Source organism: Chenopodium quinoa, unplaced genomic scaffold (genome assembly GCF_001683475.1).
Source record: "Chenopodium quinoa cultivar QQ74 unplaced genomic scaffold, ASM168347v1, whole genome shotgun sequence".
NCBI lineage: Eukaryota > Viridiplantae > Streptophyta > Magnoliopsida > Caryophyllales > Amaranthaceae > Chenopodium > Chenopodium quinoa.
The window spans coordinates 4,654,404-4,674,265 of NW_018744469.1; positions in this window are offsets into that span (position 1 = coordinate 4,654,404).

Consider the following 19,862-nt stretch of genomic DNA (forward strand, 5'->3'; position numbering starts at 1 on the left):
TACATGATTGGGTGTAACCCGAAGGGTTCAGTTAAGATTATGCTGTAATATTAATAATTAATTAATATTTCTAATCGAAAGCGGCCTCCAGCTTGGCAGTCCGATCACTTCACCTCACTGAATAATTAGTTTTCCAATTAATTCTGAACCCTCTATCAGAATAATATACTTGTTCGAAGGACACCATTCCTTTCACAACAAGTTCCTTAGAAGCAATAGAAGTACCAATACTGGTAGTTGAGAGTAGAACATGCTCAGCAAAATTTGTTGGTTTCTCACCCATCACTATGTTAGTCTCAATCTCCATCTTAGGAGAAAAGTTGAGAACACAGTCAGCAAAATCATCAACATTATTATTTTTTGGATCATTATAAACTTGTTTCTCTGGCTGATTTACTTAGGAGGGTTGAGGTGCCACCTGGTCGGAAACGACAGCAGGGTCCTTCACAAAAGATGAAGTTCTTTGTGCGACTAACGCCTCAGGTCCCGAAGTAACTTCCCTCGGCCTATTTCGAGGTTCCCACCGACTCCCCACAGTAGAGAAAGTAGGTTTAGCTTCGATCAGCTCTGCTGGGCCCAACAAGGTCTGTAGGGGTCACAGTACCAAAAACATACCTCAATTCAGCAGGGGCCAAACGAACTTCACCCTTTATGGAACCAACATGAACCTCTTGAGTGTCATAAAGCTCAGGAGGTTGTCAGGGGTGGTAGTGATAAGATCCTTTCAATTATCTTGGAAACTGAAAATCTACCTATCTGACTTGTCATAACCTGAAATAGCAAGAAAGAAACAACAGAGAAAAATATAAGATAAAGGGAGACAGAAACATGAAGAAAGAAAACGCTAGAAAGCGAAAAGAAAGAAGATACTAGGCTCATGAGCAGAGCACAAGCGCATGATAGAAAGCTGGGCGTTTTCCACAATGTAAAGAGAGTTGGGCAGCCAAATCTTGGGATACTTAGAATCACCTGTACCATCTCCCTACAACGCATCAAAAGCATGCGTCTCTTGAGCAGCCTCAGAGGGAGTGATAATAAACCTAACCATGTTAGTACGAATGATCCTAAAGTTGCGCAGCTCCGCAAAAGAAAAAGGAACTGAAACCAAAAAGAACTTGCTAGTCCAGTCCTTGAAGCAACCAAGCTTGGGGTAAGACATCACTCTCCCTTCCTTTGGGGCCACATAATACCAACCAGACTCATAGGAGCTGGAAAATATTCTCTTCAATCTCATTAGGGATTTGAACAAGTTCAGCAATTCCTGGTAGCACCGGAAGCGCAAGAACCACAACAGACAAATCAAAGTGTGCAAGGAAGCAGGGTGCAGCAAGGCGATACAAAGATTGAAAGCGTGAAAAATCTTGTTCAGAGTTGGGTCCAAAGGAAATCGTAGGCCCAAGTCCAGCTGGGAAGTGAAAACAGCAATTTGCCTAGCAGGAGGAGCAGATAGCTTCGAGCCCTCAGCGGGAAGAACTAGCCTGTAGCCTGGCCCAAACCCATTAAAACTTTTACCCACTACAATAAGATCTAACCTCTTAGCATCCTTACACCATTTGGAATCTAATGTGCAATTCTTGGGACCATGACACCTCTCATCAAGATAGAAGTCAAATTTCCCTTCCTCCATAGACTCAACGACGTAGATAGGCTAGCAGTCATTGAAAAGCTTGCTCACTGGGAGACTTGACGGTGTTTCTCATATTCCTGGCAGAAGAAAGAGATAGCGAAGGAGTTGGAGAGCGACGACCTCGCACTACATAGTGATCAAACCGGTTCACGTTAGCCATGTCATCAAGCCAAACAAATTGATTAAAGGCTTAACATGGGGAATGGGACAAACAAGAGACACATAAGGGGGATTAACCTTAACCTCATCAGCTAATTGTTTATGGTGCATTGCACGCATTCTCAAGCGCATAACATGCTAGAGGGAAACCCTATTATAAGTAAGTTTCCGCTCGCAATAAGGGTTAAAGAAGTCAGGGCGAGTTTTAGAACGAAAAGGGCGAAAAGCGCTGCCGGCAGCAAGACGACTACCGTCCGACCTAGATTCAACTGAAGGGGCCGGAGTAGTATTCACCCCACTCCCAGCAGGAAAGGTGTCACCCGACATAACTACTTGCAAGGGAATGGGGGAGAGACAGGAGAAGCAAAAGAATTCACTCAAAACGCTGACCTGAGCGAGACGTCTCAGGGGAAGAAGCGGACTCAATACGCACAGGAGGAGAACTCGGATTTTGACTGTAAGTATCGTTAGACATCTTAAGAACTATAAACAACAAAATAACTCCTAAAAGACGAAGAAAATTGGGGAGTAAAAGCAAAATCAGTTGCGCTCTAAGAGAAAACTCAGAAGAGATATAGCAAGAAAAGAGGAAAATTGTAAAAAAGCGTAGATAAACATCAACAGAGGGAAAAATGAACAAGAACAATCAAACCCCAACAAAAGAATGAATTTTGCAAGGAAAAAAATTAAAAGAAACGCAATTGAGTAAACAAAAGTAAAAAGAAAGGCACAAAAAAGTACCTTTTTCGAAGAAAAACCACAAGAGCAAGAGCGCGCAACAACAATAGCAACACCAAAAGTTGAAAATGGAGGCAAAGACTTTAAACTACAACAAAAGGAAAAAATAGTCCCAATGTAGGACAAAAATTTGAAGAAATTAAGCAAATAAAGAAGAAAAGTAAAACAAAAACGAAGGCAAATGAAGAAAAAGGGAAGAACTTACAACAACAACAAGAAGCAACGACTGTTTGCAGAGAGGGTAATGACGAGAAGAGAAAGGAGAGCGAAGAATTTGAAAAAAGGAAGATGAAAAGTTAGAAATGAAAAGAGGGAAGTAAAAAGGGGACAATGAAATTAATGTAAGAGTTAAATAAGCGGTTTAGTTAATCAATAAAACCAAACTGCCATGTCACTTCATTAAAAATAAACTGAACCTCGAATGACTGACATGTGTCCCACGCATGCAAACACTGTTCCTGCCAAAAAAAAAAATCATTTCGCAGACTTCAGCAGGAGTAATCGAAATTCCTCCATACAAGTTCGTAATTTCTCAGACTTCAGCGGGAGTAATCGAAATTCCTCCCTGCAAGCTCGTCATTTCTCAGACTTTAGTGGGAGTAATTGAAATTCCTCCATGCAAGCTCGTCATTTCTCAGACTTCAGTGGGAGTAATCGAAATTTCTCCTTGCAATCTCGTCATTTCTCAAACTTGAGCGAGAGTAATCAAAATTCCTTCCTGCAAGCTCATCATTTCTCAGACTTTAGCGGGAGAGCATCCTTCATTGTAAACTCATTATCCCTCAAGTGTCAGCAAGAGTAATCAACATCCTTTGACACAAGGATAATGACTCCCTCACACATGGAAATGACCATCATAAGCAAGTGACAACAAATTCCGTCTTTAACACTTCGTAGCATGTCATCCCAAGTCTCTGAATCGCATAAACAATCCTGAGACTTGAGGTGCTAGAGGGATGCACGATGTCTCAGCCGGACAACCTGTTGAGCAATTCCCGATAAGGTTACACGCTCAAGATAGCTGGCATGAGTAACCTCATACCACCTCTTGAGGGGCTAGTTGTATGGGACATCTCATTCTGAGCTATTCCCTCCCAACTAAGCTCATCTAGAGGGTGCAAACTGTTTGGACAAACGCGACATGTGTGACCTCATACCACCTATTGAGGAGCTAGTAGTATGGGATATCTCCTGCTCAACTATCACTAGGCTCTCGGCCTCGCTCACGAGGTGCGCACTCACTGTTGGAAGAACACTCGGAGGGGCACACCCGCCCGGTAGAGTTAGCCCGTAAGCTGACCAAGTATAACTCCGCTCAAGGGAGATCGTACACCAATAAATAAGGAACCAAGTACAATGGAAAATAGGTTAGACACACAAGTTATTACACTCTCTCTATCTCTCTAAGTAAACTTTCTCTCTCTAAACACATTATAATTTAAGCGTCGGAGGGGGGTTCCTCGAGCCACCCCCGAGGGCAGTCACGTGTGTTTCCTAGCGTAGGTTACCAGCTGGACCCAGCTTGCCCCAGTCAAAACCCCTAGATCCATACCCGAAACAGTTGCCATAGGCTGCTTTAGGGGTTGGTCTGTATAGACTACCATCGGATGTGCCAAGAAGTTTGTCTTCAACTTCTTGACTGCCATGAAAAGTGCAAGGCTAAATTTTTCAATCGTGGAGTACCAGAGTTTTGCATTTCGAAGAACATGGCTAACGAAATAGAGCGAGAGTTGATTTCTGTCTCTCTTAGTGAGAAGAACAACACTAAGAGCATGATCTGAGACGACAAGATACATGTAAAGCGTCTCCTTGGGCAAAGGGCTTACAAGCCTTGGCAAGGAGTGCAGGTGTTCTTTCAATTTTTGAAATACCGCCTCAGCATCATCTCCCCATTATAACATGGTTTTCTTACGGATGGTTTGGAAGAAATAGAGGCTCCTGTAACCTGACCGGTAAAGGAACCTCCCACATGCCTCCAGGCAACTTGTTAACCGCCTGTACTTCTCTAATAGTGCGAGGTAACTTCATGTCAATAACCGCCTGTATCTTCTTTGGGTTTGCCTCTATCCCTCTTTGATAAATCAAACATCCAAGAAACTTCCCAGACTCAACACCAAAGACACACTTCTTAGGATTGAGCATGACCTTGTGCCGCCTGAGTGTGGTGAAGGTTTGATGAGAGGTGAGTAGCTAGGTCGTTGGACTAACTACCCTCTACCAAACAATATTTATATACCTAAACCTACACAAACAAGTCTAGTGATAAGTAAAGGGTCGATCTGCAGAGTCGGCAAATTATTGTATACACTACCGCTACTAAGCTAGGTCAAAGGATATGGGGCAAGAGAGGACTAAATCTAAGGATAGAAGACTAAAAACTAAGAAAAGGAACTAAGAAACTAAATCAATAGGGAAGAGGAATCAAGGCAATCAATGTGACAAGCACAAGCATAGCAATGAACACGGATATTCTCAATAACTTGAAAGGGGAGAAGCTCAATCATCTAAGTCTCTCCCGAGCACGCTACACAATAAAGCACCCAATCCCGGCCAAGGGCTCGTGATCAACTCAAAGGGTTCACTTCTACCTAATTAGCTCTTTCCCAAGCAACTAAATGGGTAGCAATTAGATCATGCATTCAACCGGCCAAAGCAAAAGCAAGCATTACACATACCTCAATGAGCACATCCAAATCACTAAGAATTAATCCGCACATACCACTATACTTGCACTAATCAATCGCAAGAAAACAATCATCAATAATCTAATTGGTCAAGTCGATAATATGGAGAATTGCCTAACAACCTAGGTCACTCTCGCACACTAGGCCATTAGACTCTCAACCCCGCCTATGAGGTCGTGGTCAACCAAGCAACGAAATTCTTCTATTAAACTAGCTCACTCTCGCAAAACTAGCATAATAGCGATTAAATCATGATATCGATTGGCTAAAAAGACACCAAGCATTAAGCCCTTCTTTCTTAGTTCAATGCACCAACAATTCCCATCAAACATCAATAAAGTGTTCATTTTGCACATTAATCAACAATCATCCCTAACCCTAGCTAGGAAACTAAACTAACATGACTAAACCAACAAGACAAAGAAACTACCACAAACTACACTAAAATGAACAACTAACATTAACCAATAAAGAAGAACAATGAAGAAACTAAGAACAAGAACAATGAAGAACAAGGGAAAAGCAACAAAGAGGAAATATTGAAATAATCAACACTCTAAACATTCAATAAACAAAAGAAAGCAATAAGTAAGGAAAGCAATAAAATTGAGATAGTGTTTAGAATGCTCATTGAAGTATTGAAAAGGAATCCAAAACAATATCACATTTTGCATTTTCAACCTTCTCAATCCACCATTGAAGCTCTTCACTTTCTCTCTCTAAAGTACTCTAAAACTAAATTACAAAACAAAGATTAAAACTAAGTCTAAGCCCTAATCTAAGTGGTGAAATGATGGAGAAAGCAAAGGGGTTTCATCCCCTCAAAGAGGAGAGAAGACTCCCCCGCTCCCCTTCGGAAGTCTAAGAAGTCCAAAAATTAAGCTCGTAAAAGACCCAGAACCCCGCGCCCGTGGCGGCCATGGCCGCGCCCACGGCAAAAATAGCTGGCCCGCCAAAGATAGCCGCGCCAGCGGAGCCTGGTAGCGTCTTGCAGATTCAAACGGCCATAACTTCTGTTCTAGGAAGTCTCTTGGGGTGTGCGACCTATCGTTTAAAATCTCTTCAAGTCTAGTTTCCAACGCAATTTGAATCGCCTCAATCCAATGTGTAGATCAAAAGTTATGGCTGAAAGAGTGAACAAGACTCAGCTTAAGGTCTTCTACGAGCTTCAAGATTTCTTGTCTCAAGCTTCTAAGCTTCTTTCTTAGCTTCAAGCTTCTTCTATTGAACTTTCTTGCCTTTTCTCGGGTCATAAGCATCGAAGAAAGCACCAATCCCTACACAAATAGACCAAGAGAGAAAAGAGTGAAAGAACACATAGAAAAACATGCAAATCAAGCTAGAAACCGAGCAAAAAACATATTATTGACAACTAAGGCCTAAAACCATAAACTAAGAAAAAGATAACTAAACAAGACTAAAAGGAATTGAAATAAAAAAGAAATACCAAAATAAACCTAAAAATAAGGGAGAAAAACGACCTAATATGTGTCATAAATGAGATATAATCGCTAAGATATTAAACCTAAAACAAACCAAGCACAATGATAAGTAAAAGTTTGATCCATAAGGAATGATATATAATCGCTAAAAATATTAACACACAAGCTAGTTCGAAAACTTTTTTTGATTGGGGGTTCATTAAGTAGACAAACAAGCTATTGTTCTAAATCAAGTAATTAAAAGCACTAGGGAGTGGGTAGATCGAGTGGTAAAGTTGGGATACCTCTAAAGCATACCCCATAATTTTTATGAATATACGGAGTACGGGGTGAATGATATGGCTAGCATGGCTAGACTGAGTGGTAAACTTGGGATACCCCACTATAGTATTCCACCAAACTTGCTCTTCATAGCTTGAGAGGTAGAAACTATCGGGATCGTAGATTAGGTTGAAGGTAGGCCATTCGAAGATTTCGTTGAGGCGTGTTAAAGTTAGGGTCTTTTGGTGTTGAAAAGCATAAATTTAATTTCGCACTCAAGAGGCTCCCTTTCACCATTGATTCGGCGCATATAGATAGATGAAATAAATTCTAGTTTGATCGACTCATAGGTTAGTTCCCTTTTCTTAAGGAAGTTTAACCATCCAAAATTGTCGCCCACACGCCGAATTCCTTCATCGACCCCTAATTTTTGGCATGCTTCTTGGTCATAGAATCTAGTTAGAAGAATTTTTTTTAAAAGCTCAAAATGGTATTTTTTTTTATGCTTGTCAGGGATTCTAACAAGGGGAGGAGCGGTGTTTTGGTTTTGATTTTGTGTTTGGCTCTCATTAGATTAGTTTTCATTAATTAGAATTTTGGTATCACGAGTCTTTCTTTTCTTTCCCCCTCCTCCAAATAATCTTAAAACCATCTTGACAAAAGAAGGGAAAAGGCTAAAAAGGTTCACTCAAACACACCACACCAAAATCACAACACAACCACCTTAACTTCAAACCCCGAAAATAATCACAGCACTTGTTTTAATCAACCAAATATATTCCAACACAAATTGCACAACCAGCAAAAATTCCAACCAATAAACAACAATTTCAAATTCACAAAGATCAAAAGTCTCAATCACTAACTAAGCAATCCAAATATTATTTACCACAAGCTCAACCAAAGCTTTAACTCAAACACATGAAGCACAATAATTCTCAAATTTTCAATAAAATATGAAGTTAACTACACAATTCATCAAAAATAACGGAGAATAAAGAAATTGGAAGAAAAACCACTAGGGTTTAAAAGGGAAAGTGAAGTAGGGAAGGAAGATTATACCTAAAGAGTATGAAAATACTCTTAATCACTCAAGTTTTGCTCAAACCTTGCCTTCTATGCTCCAACTTCAAGAACTCTAGCTTTTCCTTGCTTTAACAATGGTGGTCTTTTAGGGTTTTGAATTTTTGTGCACGAATTTAGATGTATTTGGTATTGATAGAAGGAGAATTGAGTGAAGAACAAGAATTTGTGAATTTTTATTATGAAATTTTAAAAGGAATGGTGTCCTTCTAACCACTGTAATATTCCGATAGAGGGTTCGAAATTAATTAGAAAGCTAATTATTCAGTAAGGTCAAGTAATCGGAATTGCTAGCTGGAGGCCGCTTCAGATCAGTAATGTTAATGATAATTAATATTACAACTTAATCTTGATTGAACCCTTAAGGTCACACCCAATTGTGTAACTGAACCGAAGCGACGAATTAATCCGAAGGATTAAATGAGTTAATCAAGATTTTATGAATTAAGACGACGGATTCCGAGCTTAGAGCGTCAAAGCTGTGCGTCGTAAGTCGAGTCGAATTTAGAAATCGACGAGACGAAAAAATCAACCAAACAACAAGCCAACACATGTGAAAATTGAAAGGAATGGTGTGCTTCCAACAAGTGTATTATTCTGATAGAGGATTCAAAATTATTACAGAGCTAATTCTTCAGTAAGGTCAAGTGATCGGAATGCCTAGGTGGAGGCCACTTCCGATCAGTAATATTAAGTTATAATTAATATTACAGCTTAATCTTAACTGAACCCTTCGGGTAGAACCCAATCGAACAACCAATCCAAGACGACGAATCAATCCGAAGGATTTTGATGAGTCGTCAGAGTTTTACGAACAAAGACGTCGGATATCGAGCTTAGAGCGTCGAGATCGAGCGTCACAAGTCAAGTCGAATTCAGAATCCGACGAGACATGAAATCAATCGAGTTACAAGTACGAGCCTAGCCGTACCCTTGCATTGGCCTAGCCATGTGAGTGCTAGGCTAGATAATACCCATCGCAAGCCTAGCATGCTAGGCGTGCTAGGCTTATGCAAGCTAGCTAGACACCGCAAGCATCGTAGCCTTGCGTGTGTGCTAGCAAGCCATGCGCCCAAAGCATCGCAAGGCTAGACCTTGGTTGCTAGGCGCTGGTGCAAGGCATGGCTGGCACTGCTCGCCTAGCCATCGTAGCCCCGCACCGAGCATCGCATACCAGCATGCTTAGGCTATGCGTGGTGCTAGGCATTGGTAGCCTTGCATGGTGCTAGGAAATGGCGCTCGTCCAGCAGCCAGCCTCTCGCAAGCACGCAACATCACAAGGTTGGGCCTTGCTAGCTATGCGTGTTGTGCGTATGAGGGCTAGGGTGGGCATCCTACGGGGATAGCAGAGGCGAGCACTTAGAAGCCTTGTTGGGCGGCACCTACCACATGCCATGGCACAACAACAGCTCGCATGGTGTGCGTAGCTTGCTGGCTGGGTGCATGCGAGTACTGGGTGGCCTGCTAGCACAATCAAGGCACCAGGCGCCAGCAAGGCTGCCTTGGCAATAAAGGCTGGCTGGCAACCAGCTGTCCCAACCACATGGAGGATCCGGTTTGAGTGTGGGGACCAAGAGTTGTGGGCATTGCCTTGGGCACCAAGGATATGGTCCCCCCCTCTTGGAATGGTCCTCACCTAATCAATCTTCCTCCATTTGCCACTTGTAACTCATTGATTGCATTGCTTATTAATTTGTTTTGATTAAATTAAATTAGTTGGAAATTGCATTTATCCCACATTGATCATGAATGGGATGACAAGTTGATTTTCCCTGTAAATACCCAATGGTTGGGCATTTGGGAATTCAATTGAGTAGAACTCAATGAGGCATCTCCCTTAAGGTGAGAAAACCTCTAAGTTCTTATACTCCAGTTTTTATTGGTCGTGTCCTGACTAACCTTCAGGACTTGGACCGCTCGGGTTAGGTTCAAGGGTACGATCCCGTCGGAGGCCTCGTGTTTTCGAGGTTCAAGCACGCGTCAAAGGTACAATATTTTATCCTTTCTTGTGTTTAATTATGTTTTGCTTGTTAATTACATTTATTATGGGGGCGAGTCTTGGCGGGTTTCATTCCGCGTAGTGTGGGTCACTATGAAACCCAACAGCGGTATCGGAGCCACGCGCCTTTTAATTTTTGCAATTATTGATTAATTAAGGTGTTTTAAAGTAAGATTTAATTTCTGGTTTTGCTTTTCTAATTAGATTAGAAGCTCGTTTTAATTAATTTTAATACTCGTATTTTTTATCAATTTGGCTGTCGAACCCAGATTTTGGCTCAAAAATAGTGATTTTTGGGTGGAATCGACATTCTGAAACGGAATCAACCCTATTTTAAGACTGCCCAGAAGCCAAATTCAAAACAGAAACCCTAGTTTTTGGGGTTTTTTTCGTTTTCATCGAAAATTTTAAATCTTTTTAAGCCTTGATTAATGCAAGCATTACAAGGTTAGATTAAATGCATTATTGCATCCCTAATCTACTGCTATTTTATTTATCCTTAAGCATAATTATAGAGTTTGAATTAGTGCTTTAGTTGATATGCTATTTTTCACACAAACTTGATTTTTCACAATTATGCAAATAAATTGCATCAATGTGTGAATGTTTGATGTGAATGTGTAATTTTAAGTTCCCAAGTATGTTAAAGTTCTAATCTTTAAAGGTTTAAATGATTGGAACTCTAACCCTAAATTCCATGTTGAACTAATTTTGGATTTTTCATATTTGGTTGATTAAAATCCTTGAAGTTCAAATGCATGTGAGTAAATGTTGATTAATCTTCATATTGAAAGATGTAATCTTGTTATTTTATACAAGTATGAAAGTTGGAAAAATTTTATCATTAGATGGTTAATTTATTTTTCCAACTCCCATTTGTCAAATCCATTATTAATTTGCATTTTGGTTAAATTAATTATAGATATAGCCCTTCAATTTTGTTGCATCAAGTTAGACCTAAAATTGATTCAAAGAATGGTTCTTGAATGATTTAGGCTTGTGCACTACTAAAATTGAATTTATTTAAGTTAGACTTGTTATATTTTCACCTTGCTCTAAATTAATTCTAAAATAAATTTAGAATTAATTTTATCTAACACGAATATTGGGATTAAAATCCTGAGTTAAAAGCGCACAAATCAAGGCAAAAGACACCCAAACACCACCAAGGCTAGCCGGGCTGCTCTCGCGACCCACATGTGGCTGCCTTGGTGCGCATGGTGGTGCTCCCATCTTGTTGTGTTGCTATTGTGTGGGGAGCAAGCATAGTGCACCAAGCGTGCTGCTGTGTGTGGTGTGTGGCTGCTAGGCACTGCTCGTAAGTGCTGTTAGGCAGTGAGGCAGCAAGCCACATCAGGCCAGCCAGACCTGCCAGCACACATGCGCGCATGCTAGCATGAAAGCATGATGCGTGCTGGTGCTAGCAGGCGCAGAAATGCCTTGCTAGGCAGGCTGCCTGCAACCAAGCACAGCATAGCCGCATCCATGATGCTAGGCACTCGGTTTTGTGTGGGCTGTTTTTGGATGCATGGGTTATGGATTTTGCAAAACTTGGCCGTTTTAAATAACTTATGTGATTATTTTACGAGGTTAGCCCTCGATTTTTCCGGCTTTTGCAAAAAAATTTTGATTTTGACAAATTATGGGTTATGCCGATTTAATTAATCGGATTAATTAAGTATGGATGCGGAATTTAGTGGGAGCTTAGTTGATTACTTCAGCGATTTGCTTTTAGAAATAATGGATTAAACAACTTTGACTAGTTTTAATTAGGCGCGTTAATCGGATTAACCACCTAAGTTAGTTACTAGTTTTGCGTGTTTAATTAGGTATTTCGTAAAATGCATGGTCCATTCACAAATAGTGAATGGGTGAATGGAATATTGTTATACAAAACAGGTCTTTGAAAATGGCAACTAGTGGGGCCCGACTAGGATAGAAAATTCGGACTGCGTACCGTTATGTATTTTTGTAAATCTAAATACGTTGTGAACCGTTAAGTATTTTTGTACTTTAGATTAATCTTAGTCGTACTAGCTAGTTATTTTATTTTGGCCAAAATGTCTCAAGACGGCGTTTCGATGAAGACGAGCCAAGATGAAGACCCATGGAAATTGAAGATTTCAAGGGGTCATGCTAGTTGCCAAATGCATCAATTTATGCTTTATATATATTATTGTTATATATGAATGTTAGATGCATGTCTAGGATTTCATATGTTGCAACGATTAATGTTAGATGCATGTCTAGGATTTCATATGTTGCAACGATTAGTAAAGTTCACTTAAATCAACTAACATAGAAACCCTAGGTCCCTTAATAACATTGAGCTAAAATTTGTCGTTCCAAGAACAACACTTTCCGAACTAATGCGCGTATGTGATGGGCTACGCCAAAGCGAGGCATCACTACTTCCCTAGGAACGTAAGGTATACTAGGTATACAAGTTGTCTTGGTTAAGCTCAACGATATCAGTAATGAGTCCTTAGATGTCGTGGCAATGGAGATAAAATGTCAAGGAAGCATTAGATGCGACGTTTTATCGAACCAAGAGTAGCTTGGAGCTATTAGCAATTGGATTGCTTACCCTAAAATATTAATTGTTAAGACAAGCCAAAACATGCTTAATCATTTTCTGATTTTTGGGATCTTGGAATCGTGTTATTCTCACCTAAAAGGGACAATTTTTCAATGCGTGGATAAGACGCATAATAAGATTGAAAATTTACATGTAAGCTTTGAATTTCAAACTTATTATGATCTTGATAAATGGTTAAACTTTGCACTTATATATTAGTAGAAGTCTTAATCAAATTATATTGTTTCCATTAATTGGTAAAAGGACACTTTCGAGAATGGTTCTCAAAGAAAGAAAAAGGGCACTTCTTAGATACAACTTCTCATAATCGACTAAAGTACGAAAGGATGGTTGGATATCATGTTTTCAAAACACTGGGTAGTTTTGACAAACATGAAATATTGAGTGGAAAAACTCAAAATTGTCAATAGTTGACAAACCAATATATCTTTTCACTTCATACACTTATGAGTAGGATTCATTGATGAAGTAATTCAGGTACGAATTAGTTGAAAAGATAGAACTTTGTTTTGCGGCATATTAAAATGCTTAATTATGCATAACAAAGTATAAAAGTCAAAGAACTTAAAGAGATGTTTCTTAAATTTATGAGATGATGTACTATAAGAAATATAGGAAAGAAGGAACAAAGAAAAGAATAAGATTCCTTTTCTATGCTTGAGTTCATGTTATTATGGTCAAATTAGCATCTCGTTATCCTTCACAAGTATTGGATACTACTTGAGTGTTCCACTTTGAAAGTGTCTTTAAACCGTTGAAGACAAGCTAAGTTATTGACTTACAAGCTTAGAATGAAGCAAGTAGTGCTACATCAGTTGTAAGGTCATTTGTTTTGTTTAAAGTCCTTTTAAAACTAAGGCTGGAACAAATTATGGTTATTGTGTTCAATAATCATCAAATGATCCGTTTACACACGAAAGACTCACATTCAATAAAAGAGAAATAGTTGCGGATTTTATTTGAATAGCATGGTTGTCTAACCCATGAGTCAAGAATGCTTGATTATAAATAAACATTTCCATAACATGAAAACTCATAAGGTTCAAGTCATGGACATGATTTCTGTTCCAAACATCTTTAGCAATGTCACACCGACAAGAACATTCTTAAGGCTCTATTAGATAGACTCTTGATAGATGATCGATTTGAAATCGTTCTAAGACAAGCAAGTCTTACTTGTTGAAATCAACAAACAAAGGAGCTATTGTACTTGGAATAGACAATTGACTCCAAAAGCTAAAGAGGATTCCATTACTTCAACGTCTCACAAGAATTTGAAAGAATGTGGCTACATTCATCAAATGTGAGAAAACTGGACCTTGAGTAGCTCAAATGTTCAGTGAAGTATAGAATCGACTTGGCAAGATATCACAACGTCTAGCTAGATTAGATCGAGCGATGTTTGCTTGAGCCAAGTGTGATCACATCAAACTTATGGTATTGAAATTTCATAATTAGCTCCATAAAGAACATAGTGTGTCTTGACGGAGACCTCGATGCCATTTGGAAATGACTCGAAGGATGATGAATCACATCCATTCCTATATAATTCTTAAGATTTGCACAAATGACTAAATGTTACACTAAACAAAAGTGTCGAAGCTAAGAAAGTAAACCATATTCAGTTATGGATAGAAATACTTTCTAGCGTCTTTTCAAGTATATGTCTAGGGCTCTTAGCTCAATGGGAGTTCATAGTCTCAGTGGGAGCTAAGTGGCTTAATAAGGGCTAAGATAGCTCGAGAAGGAGCTAACTGTTTGTTTCACAATGAACTTTTACCCAAAGACAATATACATGTCTCTTTGCAAGTATTCAAGTGAGACTACGGGCATTACCTCCACAACCTAATTGAGAACATAGTATTTGTTGCTCTAAATGGTGTCTTTCTGGAAAGTAACACCTTTCCAAAATGACAAGTGGGAGGAAAATCAAACTCGACGAAGTTCGAGAGGACGAGCAACATTGTGAACCTGATAAAACTGACAATCAAAATGATTTAGAAGCAGTTGATAAGATTGGTCAGAATCAAACAAACAATGTAAATGCTCAACCTATTACCCCGTATAGGTGTAGAATTCACCAAAGGCTTGTATTGAATCCTATAAACCTAAGACTTACAAGCATATTATTCACCATTGGATGGTGAGGGAATAGTGTCTTGTAAATTAGCTACGACAAATCCAAATTCCGAATAATAGTTTGTAGGGTTTCGTAGTGACCCGACACTACGCGGAAGGAAACCCACCAAGGCCCGCCCCTTAATTATAACAATTAACAAGCATATTAAACTTAATCAAACAAGATTAAGAACAAGAATTATAACTTTGTCGCGTGCTTCGCTCCCAAAGAGCTCTTACTTCAAAATCACGAAAACACGAGATCTCCGACGGATCGTACCCTCGACCCGACCCGAGCGTCCTAAGTCTTGAAGGTTAGTCAAGACCCGGACAAAATAACTATGAGTATTACGAATCAAAGGTTTACTCTTACTTAGAGTTGCCTTTTTAATTCCACTCAAGGCTGTATTCTCAAAATCCCAATCAAGTGGGTATTTATAGAGAATGGGGACTTACACCCCCTTTTCATGATCAATGTGGGATCATGTGAAAATGCAATAATTTATTTAATTCTAAAATAAATAATTAAGCAAAAGCAATCACAAGACAACAAGTGGCAAAAGGGTAGAGAGAGTTAGGTAAGGACCATGAACCTTGGGGGGGACCATTGCCTTGCTCCCCAAGGCATGACACTAAGCCTTGGTCCCCACTCTCTTAACAAAACCGCCACTAAGGGCTGCTGGGCTGGCAGCCAGCTAGCACAAAGCTGCCTAGCAGCTCCCTCGCATGCACAACACGCCTAGCGCTGCTGCTCGCTAGCTAGCTAGGCAATGCTGCTTGCTAGCTAGGCGTTAGTGCTTGCTCCTAGCATGCATCACCCCTCGCCATCGCACACACGCTAGCATAGCCAGCATGCGTGCTGATAGCAAGCCACGCATGCTGGCCCCTTGCCTTGCCAGCCATGCGCGCCAGCCTCACACACACTTGCATGCTACTGCTGCTGCGATGCCCTCCACGTACATGCACGCGCACACAAGGCTTACCATGGTGATGTGCTTGTGCGAGGTGCCTGCGATGGTGCCTAGCACCCAAGCACACATGCTGCGATGCAGTGCCATGCGAAGGCACGCATGTGCGCAGGCATGCTTGTTGCGATGATGCAATGGGCTAAGGCACAAGCACACGCACACACGCACTGGCCTAGCCATGCGATGGTGCTGTGCTTGTTCTGCGATGGTGCGATGGGTTGCAATGGTGCACATAGCACTTGCGATGGGTTGCGATGGTGCCCAAGGTGCGCCTAGTGCCTGTGATGGTAACGATGGTGCCTAGGCATCATGCTAGGGCTGCGATAGCGCCCAGGCATGATGCTAGGGCTGCGATAGGTTGCCATGGCGCGCCTAGGCTGCGATGGTGCACCTAGGCTGTGATGGTGCGCCTAGCACACCTAGTGTGCTTAGGCTTGCGCCTAGCCATGCTAGGTGCATGCTAGCCTGAACTAGCCTAGCATCCACATGGCTAGGCTAGTGTGGTGCTAGGGCTATGTTCATACTTGTTGCTTTGTGATTTCGCGACGCTCGGTCTCGACGCCCTAGGCTCAATATCCGACGTCTGTATTCGTAAAACTGTAATGACTCATTAAATCCTTTCGGATTAATTCGTCGTCTCGGATCGGTGATTCGATTAGGTTCGACCCGAAGGGTTCAGTTAAGATTAAGTTGTAACATCTTATACATTGATAATACTGATCGGAAGCAGCCTCCACCTAGGCATTCCGATCACTTCACCTTACTGAAGAATTAGCTCCGTAATAATTCTGAACCCTCTATCGGAAGAATACACTTGTTGGAAGTACACCATTCCTTTCATGGTTAGAGACCATAAAATCCAAAATAGGCTCCATGTTTGTAAATCATGTTTGGAACTTGATTCATTTGCATGAAGGGTGACAGACCCATTAATCGCAAATAAGTTTTCAAGGAGAAAACTGACAAATGAGGAAATGCATAAGCATACAAAGCTAGATTCGTTGAAAAGCATACAATTAATTCACGGCGTTGATTTTAATAAAAACCTATTCACCAATCGAAACGCTAATGTCTTTTCGTTATTGTTCTAGCGAAATTGCGCATATGAAATATGACAAAATACGAAACCGCCTTCCTAAAATTGGATTTTGGGAGAGACTATGGAAATAGTCTAAGGGTTTTGTAATTCTAAACAAATGCTAGATTTGAAAGCAAGCTCAACAAATCCATTGTGGGATTAAATGAAGCATTGCATGTAGGAATTGGAACATGAATTCTCATAAAGTCAATACAAGGTTTGGCTAATGGAGAATCATAGACATTCTAATAAACAAGAAGTTTAGTGGGAGCTAAGGTCAATCTTGTATGGTCCAACAAGAAGTTTGTGAACTCTATTGTGAAATGACTATCAAATACTAAATGCTTAGATTTGAAATGATTTTCGACAATGGACCAAGCAAAAGGCAACACTTAGTACATATGGGAATTAAGATCTATTGGATAGACTTAATGAAATGTTTAAACGAGTAGAGGAATTTACCGTGTTAAACATGAAGGACTTGAAAAGGCTTTCGACTCATATGTATAAAACTAAGTAAATGTTTAAACTAATTATAAGCTGGAAAATACTAAGTCAAACAAGAAAGACTCTAGAAGTGGTGAAGGATAATTAGGTCGTTGGACTAATTACCCTCAACCAAACAATATTTATAAACCTACACCTACACTAAACAAGTTTAGTGGTAAGTAGAGGGTCGAACCACGGAGACGACATAAACACTATCAACACCACCACCAATTAAGCTAGGTCAAAGAGATAGGATGGATAGAACAATAAACAAAAATGAGATTTATATTAAGTTAAACTAACACCAAGGGAGAGGGTCAAACATGACAATGATCTTCAATAAAGTTAGGCAATGGAAATGAGTTTACATGCAAACCAAATATCTCATATAAGGCAATACCAACAATACCATCTAACCACCTATCGGGGTCAAAGGCTTTCCCAACTTAACACATGCTCATACTATCGTCATAAGCTGTGAAAGTTAAGGTTTTTGCATAAAATCGATCACCTAATGGATATCCCTAAGTTACACTATCGTCATAACTTAGTTCAATCCACCCAATTACAACACATGATTGGCCATTCACATGGAGTAATTAGTAAAACATGGTTACAAGGTATATTTAATCACATATAACCAACATTTGTCTAGCCTAATACATTCAAGATTCACCACATGCTATCACCAATCCCTTAGTAAAGGGAATTACTCACTAATCATGAAAAACTAACACAAAACCCAACAAGAAGAACAAAGAGAAGCAATTAAACTAAACAACTACTCTAATCAAGCAAGAAATTAAGAAAGAACAATAAATGAGATAGAGTTTAGAATGCTCATTGAAGTATTGAAAAGGAATCCAAAACAATGTCACTTTGCATCTTCATCTTCTTCAATCCACCATTGAAGCTCTTCACTTTCTCTCTCTAAAATACCCTAAATTACTCTTAATCTACATTACAAAGTATAAAAACAAAGATTAAAACTAAATCTATGCCTAATTTATGTGAAGATTGAAGGAGAGATGTTAGGGTTTAACCCCTCAAAGAGGAGAGAGAAAACCCCAAAGAAAACCTCAATCAAAACTTATAAAAAGAGGAGAGGAAGAAGCGTTTAAAAGACCCGTAGCTGCTCGTGCGCGCCCGCGATATTTGCCTGCGCGCCCGCGCACTGGGATTGGCCTGACAGCGACATTCATTTTCAAACGGCCATAACTTCTGTTCTAGGAGTCTTCTATGGGCGTGCAACCTACCGTTGGAAAGCTCTTTAAGTCTAGTTTCCAATGCAACTTGAATCACCTCAATCCAATTTGTAGATAAAAAGTTATGGCTAAAAGAGTGAACAAAGGTTAGTTTCGGAGTTCAGGCCCTTGAGCGCCCGCACCTATCTTAGGAGCGCCCGCGCCTATCTTAGGCGCGCCCGCGCCTAAGCCGCGCCCAAATCGCGCCTACATTCTGCCTCCTTCAATATTTTCAACCCCAATGTTAGGCACGCCCGCGCTTAGTTTGGCGCGCCCGCGCCATTCTGAAAGCACGACCCGCGCTGTCCGTATGGCCTTGCTTGCTTGCTCCTTAACTTCCTTTGTAGCTCTTCAAATGAACTCCAATTCTCCAAGCTCTTCATTCTATTAAAATCAACTACAAAAGCCTACAAAACACGAGGAAAAGCACAAAAACATAATAAAGAGAGAAACGGAGCAAAAGGGGTACAAACAAGGGACAAACGTAGAAAAATACCGCGATTAGAGGATCTAAATAGTGGCATAAATGCCACTTATCAAATTCCCCCACACTTGCCTCTTGCTTGTCCTCAAGCAAGAACAAAAGCAGAAACAAAAAGAAAGAAAAAGGATCTAATAACACTAAAAGGAGAGGGGTGAAAAAGAATATACACTAACTCACTTTCGTAGGAATCACGGTTGTTTTTAGCGTAAACAACAAGCCATTTAAACCTCAAAGTCGCCTATGAGGACGAGTGTGCTCTCGTAAGGGTTTCCAAAGAGTTTAACCCATAACTCTACACATACAGAAACACAAACAAGGCAATGCATAGACAAATAAAATAAACACAAAAACAAGACGTTCTTGGTGGACTTTTTGGAACGAAACAAGCACCAATGAATGCACAACTTTCTAAACAAATAAGGGTATGCACGTTCCAAGATGTTTAGGGTTGAAAGAAACATAGACTAAGCTAAGCATAGAGAACTAAGAGCCGTACAATTCACCTTTCATCCCAAACTAGCTAGCCGCGTTCTCTCCACTAGCTTCAAGTCAACCATTAGGTGGGCTTCTCATGGTTCCTCGAAGGAACTGGAAAAAGATAAAGAAATGAAAACGATGAGAAGGTTATCCCGACGTCTTGGCTATGCACTCTCTCTCTATAAGCTTGACAACTATCTTCCTCCATCGATAAAGACTAAACTCTATAGGGTCTAAAGGTCTTTTATTGGTTGTAAGGGTATGCTTGGGGTGTAAGGTGGGAAAAATTTTAAAAAATTTAAAAATTTGGTGGTATTCCCCCACACTTATTCAATAAACACACACTAACAAGACTAAGAAACAGGACTCCCCCACACTTGAACGGAGCATTGTCCTCAATGCTCAAACACGA